At 51.2% G+C, this 7,657-nt stretch overlaps 1 non-coding gene across 1 annotated transcript; it reads left to right on the top strand.

Annotated features, from left to right (window-relative positions):
- The first annotated feature begins 7,134 nt into the window (after positions 1-7,134).
- LOC122434235 lies at positions 7,135-7,241 on the top strand. Its single transcript, XR_006267309.1, has one exon. It is a non-coding gene; the product is annotated as a U6 spliceosomal RNA (small nuclear RNA).
- The last annotated feature ends 416 nt before the right edge of the window (positions 7,242-7,657 follow it).

Below are 7,657 nucleotides of genomic sequence, written 5' to 3'. Positions count from 1 at the left end.
TATTAGTCACTTCAGCTGAACAATGACCTATGAAACAACTACAGCATGCCTGGAATCGGGCCTCTGTCTGGGGTTAGGAGAAGGCTAAGAGGAGCTACATTCCTGTTCAGAGAGCAAGTTCTAGGGCAGAGGTGTGTGGGGGTGTGAACGTGTGTGCCAGCCTGTTGGTGTGTGTGTGTGTTTCCTGGGTGAGTATGCACAGCAGTGTGAGCTTGTGCAGGCAGGACCAGGTGGCGTGGGCCGGGGGACGAGGTGCCGACTGGCCTATGTGGCTGCATCAGGTTCTGCCAGGCTGCTGGGAGAGGGTCGTGTAGACACAGGTGGGCAGGAGAGCCATCAGTGGAGAATAATTCCAGTGTCTGGAGGGCAGTGATCGCAAGGGGCTGAGTGCCCTGCTGTCTTCCCAGCAAATGTCAGATGGCGGCGGCTGTAGGGTGCTGGGAGCAGGACCTGGTGTGGGGGCCAGGCAGGCATCAGGCAGCAGGTCCCAGACAGCGTCTCAGAGCTCAGGCTGGACTTGGGCTTTGCCTCACATTTCAGGCCCTTGGTCAGACAGATGGGACCCACAGGCGGTCTCTGCAGAGTGAGACAGGATGGTGGAGGTTAGACACATCCAGCTCATTTGCTACGGAAGCACAAGGCTTATCCTCGACACCTCACATGGGGAAATTAGAAACCAGGTCCAGACCTGTCCCCTCTCTCCTGTGAGGGGCTTCCACATAGCAGCTGGCATCTAGAGGACCCCGTGGTGGTCCCTGCCAGGGGATTGGGTCACAGAACCAGCAGCTAAAACCCAGGTGCTGAAATAGGAGAGCTCTGGGTGTGCACCCCAGCTCTGCTATGGGGTGACTTTTCTCTCTTCTTTCTCATGTGTAAAATTAAAATCTACCTCCAAGGAGTAGGAAGTTTGATGAGTAATAGGCATCACCATGTTACTACAGAGCCAGGCTCACCATTCCCCAAGGGTGGCTATCACCAGAACCGTCCCCGCATCTTTTCCAGAACCTCAGTGCCACCCCAGTCACTTCCACATCAGGCAGTTCAGGCTCTGATTCTGAGCTGAATCAGAGTTGGGCAGGCATGAGCTGGGGAGGGGCAGCTTTCACAGGAGCCACTAAGAGGCAAGATGGGCGCTCCAGGAGCTCAGGGCTTGAGAATCCCTCCCCCACAGGGAGCCACATGAACTGGGGGCCAGGTGGAGAGCTTGTGGGTGCTGAGGTCAGACCAGGCTTCCCCCCAGCCCAGCTCCCTCACCTCAGAGCTGGGTGACCAGGCTGGCAAAGTGCCTGACTTCCTTGATTCAGTCCCTCAAAGCTCATATGTGACAGCAGCACTTGGGAGAGACTGTATCACACGGGGCAACTTCGCTTCAGCTCCACTCCTCACCACTATGCTTACTTGTGGGTGGGCTTATCTGAAGTCGAGTTTCACCTCTGAAATGGCAGCTATAAACACAATCTATGCCATATGGTTACAGGAGGATTTGAGGGGATAGTTTCTGTAATGTGTTTAACAAAGAACCTAACATAAATGTTCAAAATGTTGGTGATGGTGATGATGGTGGTGTTGGTGGTGTGATGATGATGGTGGTAGTGATGGTGGTGATGATGGTGAAGATGGTGGTGATGATGGTGAAGATGGTGGTGATGGTGATGGTGGTGATGGTGGTGATGATGGTGAAGATGGTAGTGATGGTGATGGTGGTGATGATGATGGGGATGGTGATTATGGTGGTGATGGTGGTGGTGATGATGGGGATGGTATGATGGTGATGATGTGGTGGTGATGGTGGTGATGATGACGAAGATGGTGGTGTTAGTGGTGGTGATGATGGGGATGGTATGATGGTGGTGATGATGGTGATGATGTGGTAGTGATGGTGGTGATGGTGGTGATGATGACGAAGATGGTGGTGTTGGTGGTGGTGATGATAGTGATGATGGTGGTGATGATGGTGATGACTGTGGTGATGATGATGGTGGTGACAGTGATGATAGCAGTGATGGTGATGGTGGTGATGATGGTGGTGATGATGGTGATGATGGTGGTGATGGTGATGATGGTGATGGTGATGATGGCGGTGATGGTGATGGTGGTAGTGATGGTGGTGATGATGGTGATGATGGTGGTGATGGTGATGATAGCAGTGATGGTGATGGTGGTGGTGATGGTGATGGTGATGATGGTGGTGGTGATGGTGGTGATGGTGATGTTGGTGATGGTGATGATGGCGGTGATGGTGATGGTGGTAGTGATGGTGGTGATGATGGTGATGATGGTGGTGATGGTGATGATGGTGGTGATGATGGTGATGATGGTGGTGATGGTAATGATGGTGATGGTGATGATGGCGGTGATGGTGATGGTGATGATGGCGGTGATGGTGATGGTGGTAGTGATGGTGGTGATGATGGTGATGGTGATGGTGATGATGGTGATGTGATGATGGCGGTGATGTGATGGTGGTAGTGATGGTGGTGATGATGGTGATGATGGCGGTGATGGTGATGATAGCAGTGATGTGGTGGTGATGGTGATGGTGATGATGGTGGTGATGATGGTGGTGATGGTGGTGATGGTGATGTTGGTGATGGTGATGATGGCGGTGATGGTGATTGGTGGTAGTGATGGTGGTGATGATGGTGATGATGGTGGTGATGGTGATGATGGTGGTGATGATGGTGATGATGGTGGTGATGGTAATGATGGTGATGGTGATGATGGCGGTGATGGTGATGGTGGTAGTGATGGTGGTGATGATGGTGGTGATGGTGATGATGGTGATGGTGATGATAGCAGTGATGGTGATGATGGTGGTGGTGGTGATGGTGATGATGGTGGTGATGATGGTGGTGATGGTGGTGATGGTGATGTTGGTGATGGTGATGATGGCGGTGATGGTGATGGTGGTGGTGATGGTGGTGATGATGGTGATGATGGCGGTGATGGTGATGATGGTGATGATGGTGGTGATGGTGATGATGGTGATGGTGATGATGGCGGTGATGGTGATGGTGGTAGTGATGGTGGTGATGATGGTGATGATGGTGGTGATGGTGATGATAGCAGTGATGGTGATGGTGGTGGTGATGGTGATGATGGTGGTGATGATGGTGGTGATGGTGGTGATGGTGATGTTGGTGATGGTGATGATGGCGGTGATGGTGGTAGTGATGGTGGTGATGATGGTGATGATGGCAGTGATGGTGATGGTGGTGGTGGTGGTGATGATGGTGGTGATGACGACAATGTATAGGTCTTTAACTTCTGTCCCCTAGCCTGCTCCTTTCATATGTGTTCGCTTTGGCTCCTCTATGAGGTCCAGCACGGCTTGCTAGAGGTCTTATGGGACCCTCATTTGGACATCCCTCTAGTGTTCTGTGTGCCATGTAAAGCTGTGTTCACCGAGTTATGTGCGTCTATCCATCCCAAGCTAGTCTATGCCTATTGGAACTATGTAAGTTAACCATTATGTGTCAGACACTTGCTAAGTTGCTTCAGTCATATCTGACTCTTTGCAACCCAATGGACTGTAGCCCACCAGGCTCCTCTGTACGTAGGATTTTCCAGGCAAGAATACTGGAGGGGTTTGCCATGCCCTTCTTCAGGGGATCTTCTTGATTCAGAGATTGAACCCTTGTCTCTTTTGTCTCCTCCATTAGAAGGTGGGTTCTTTGCCACTGGCACCACCTTTAGAGGCATGAAATATTTTTTCAATTAAAACAAATTATACAAAAGATTGCTTTACATATTAATGTAAAAAGAAAAAAAGAATTGTTTCTGTGAAAGCTAATAGGAATAACCCTTTAAAAGTGAGTATGGAAAAAAAAATTGCCAAGTCAGATGTGGACGAGACTCCACAGGCCAGGAGTTCCCAGCTCTGGTGGTCTCTGGAGGGGCCACGTCCCCCTCAGTGAAGGTGACGCCGGGTCCCACCCTTGTGGCTGCGGTGGTTTTTGCATGAAAGAGACGGGGCTCCAATAACACCAGGGCTGACCCTCCCTTGAAAAGTCTGGAAATCAGCATTTTGTTTTCAGAAAAATTAAAATGTTACCTGGTGTGTGTCAGTTTCCTTAAACCTTAAACTGATTTTTTCATCTAAGAGGACACTTCTCACCCCTGTTGGACAAACGGCCTTCCCCCAGGTTAACTGAGTAAAATCAAGAGGAGGCGTTGCTGCAGGTGGCAGGACGTTGCCAGGACCACTCCTGGGGCATAGCCGGCCAGCCAGTGACGCGGTCACCGGAGCAGAACCGCCACAGGGCGAGTCATTTCCTGACCCCTGACCGCAGGGCGGACGGCGAGCCTGGGAACACCTCCAGCCTCGCTTCCTCCCCACCGAGTCTCTGCAAGTGTCTTCCTCCTCCTTCCCAGGCACCTTCCTGGGAACGGCCGCTGGAGAGGAGCCGCCGCCCAGCCAGTGACCCCTGGTGACAGATTAAACAGACGCGGAGGAACGAGCTGGAAGCAAACTTCCTGGGCCCGGGCCCAGCCTCCCACACCTCCCTCCTCCCGCGCCCAGTGCTCAGCACGCCGCTGTCCACGAGGGGCCCGGGAGGACACACAGCACTGCTCCCCGCGAGGCCCCAGGCTCCACGCCGCACTCAGACCTGCCTCTGCCCTGTGGGATGCACCCAGGAGCTGGGCCCCCTCAGCCTTGTCCCCATCGGGCCCTCCCCTGAGGGACACAGGGCACCAGCCGCTAAGCGCGACTCCCGCGGGCCACAGCTCAGCCACACCGTCCCATGTGCACCATCACCAGCTTGGAAGACCACTGAGGCCGCATTCTTCTGTGAAAACCACCCCGCACCTCCCTTCCTGTACATCCCGGGGTAATTCTCACACGTGACCTCAGAGAGACGCGGCCTCGGGGCCCCGGGACCAGATAGACAGCGGCTCTGGGGCTGGAGTGCAGCACCAGCTTCAGGCATCTCTGTAACCATCAGCAACTGAAGCAAGAGCAGAGGAAAGCCCGTCTTTCATTTGTGCTCGTGTATTTGCACCTAGCGTATTAGTTTAACTGTACAGAGTAACGACTGCGTGTACTGCGGAGTGGTCACCGTGGTCCATCTCCCAACGTAAGTGCCCCGTCTCTAAGCTCCGGTGAAGCCCCAGCATTCTCAGGGTCCGAGGCCCCCAGGCCCCCGTGGGCTGAGTCAGGCAGGACCCCAGCTCCTCTGAGGAGCCACCCCCCAGACGTGGGTTGTCCTGCCTGTACTGGCCACCCTGCCCCTGGGGGCCTTTCCGGTCAGGCAGGGTGGTCTGTCCCCCTGCTCTCTACGCTGAGGGAGCATTCCCAGGACGGGGAGTGGTCTGCGGGGCTATAAATTTGATGTTGCAACAGAAAGTCTGAGCTGGAACCCGTGACCCGTGAAATTAGAGGCTCTGGTCTGAGAGCCTGCTGCCCTGACTCGGCGCTGAGACGGCTCTTCCCAGGGCCCGAGGGGACACAGCCACGAACGCCAGGCTTTTCCCTTTGGTTTTCTGGCCAGAAGCTCCCCCACCCCCCTCCCTGCGTGTCGCAGTCGTGACTGATGGCGTCGGGTCCCTGGTGTCCATCTCTGAAGTCCAGGCCCATGGCAGGTCACATGTGTCCTGAACATGCATCCGTGAAACCCCAGAATCTGCGGGCAGCGTAGAGCTCCCGTGATGGGAACGGCTCCTCACCCCCAGTGAGGTGACCCCAGGCACACCTGATGAGATGGCCCCCTCACCCAGCTGCCCCAGGGGACGCGCACAGTGGGCGATGCTCACATGCAGAGCTCACAGGTGCGGTGCCTGCCCGGCAGCCACTTAGTATCCCAGATTGTCAACTTCCCCCTACCTGCCGTGTGCAGGAGACAGCACTGAATTGATTCTGGTGTGAGTGTTTCTTATTTCCCTTTTTGTGAGAAGCTTGTATTTTTGTTTGTGTCATTTGCCTATGCACATAATTTGTCTTTTTTTTTCTTTTTCTTAAATTGAAGTATAGTTGATTTACAATAGCACGCTAGCTTCAAGTGCACAGCAAAGTAATTCAGACATACATACATTATGTGTGCATATATGCCTCTTCAGTTTCTTTTCCATTACAGGTTATCACAAGACACTGACGGCGGTTCCCTGTGCTATGCAGTGGGAGCTTGTTTATTTTACATGTGGTAGTGTGTGTGCCCACCAGATTCTTACTTTATCCCCTTGTCCCCTCTGGTGATCATAAGTTTGTGTTCTGTGTCTGTGAGTCTATCTTTTAATTCATATGTATCACTTTTTTTAGATTCCACATATAAGCCATATCATACGACATTTATCTTTCTCTGACTTACTTCACTTGGTATGACAATCTCTAGGCCCATCTATGTGGCTGCAAATGTCATTATTTTTATGGCTGAGTAGTATTCCATTTTATACTTCTTTTTATCCATTCATCTATCCATGGACAGTTAGGTTACTTCCATGTCTTAGCTTTTGAATTGACTTCCTTTTCAGCCAGGCAGGACCTCAGTGCATAGCCCTCAGTGCAGGGATGTGCTCCTTCTTAAAATACTGGGCAGATTTGTGTGCCAGAAAATCATGCAAAGGTCAGCTGATTCGAGGACATGAGACAGCAAACTATTGTCAATAACATCTGTTGTCATGCTCTGTGTATATGAGCATCCAAGTGATTGGTAGAGGTTTTCAGTGTTCATCCATATATATGTCTTTCTCTGGACCAGGTCAAAGGTTTTTGATGAAAGCTACCAATTCTGATAACAGAGCCAGAAACCTATAGCAGAAAAAATATGAAAACTTTATTCAACCCATGCAAGTTTATTTCCAGAAGGATCTAATTTCAGGTCTGTCCACATATTGTGACATTCCTGCTTGACCTTATGGGGAAATGGTTCCTTTTCGGGATCTGTGTGTGAAGAAAAATGTCAATGACTTTTTTTAAAGTATTTTGTTGGCATTATTCTCATTCTGATAGCTGGGGAATTCCAACATCGAGAACAAAATGTTTGCCTGTGTTTAATTACCAAAGCCAAACTTACAATTTAAAATCCCAAGTTAATTTTCTTAAACCAGGAAATGATGTCATTCAGTCTAAACAAGAGGTACTCAGTTTGCCCTGCCTTCCGGGACGGCTGTGGCATGCTGGGTAAGAAATCAGCTCTTGTGCTCGCTTCGGCAGCACATATACTAAAGTTGGAACGATACAGAGAAGATTAGCATGGCCCCTGCGCAAGGATGACACGCAAATTCGTGAAGCGTTCCATATTTTTGAAAAAAAAAAATAGAGAGAAAAGAGAAAAAAAAAAAAGAAATCAGCTCTTTAGATGCTAAGCCTAGAATTTAACAGGAGGATGGAAACAGGACACACACTCAGAGACACCACCACACACCTGGCAAGTTGTGACTGACCTCGCAGAAATGGCAGGTGACGTTTGTGTGAAGGAGGAATCGCAATCCACTGCCTCCATGCCTCTGGCCCTTCCAAAGAAGAACCATCAAGACAGCAGGCGCTGAGCAGAACAAGAAGAACATGGCCTCAAGAGGACTCTAGGCTGAGGACGTATTCCCTGAACGTGTATGTTGTACAGACACACTCAACAGCCGTGAGACCCCGAGCACCAGACAGGAGAAACAGACCAAAACATCTCAGAGGTTTACTTCCTAAGCCAGAGCAAGTGTCCAGAGA

The sequence above is a fragment of the Cervus canadensis genome, chromosome 33, assembly GCF_019320065.1.
Source record: "Cervus canadensis isolate Bull #8, Minnesota chromosome 33, ASM1932006v1, whole genome shotgun sequence".
Lineage (NCBI taxonomy): Eukaryota > Metazoa > Chordata > Mammalia > Artiodactyla > Cervidae > Cervus > Cervus canadensis.
The sequence above is the reverse complement of the archived record's forward strand: the minus strand, read 5'-3'. Positions and strand labels throughout refer to the sequence as shown.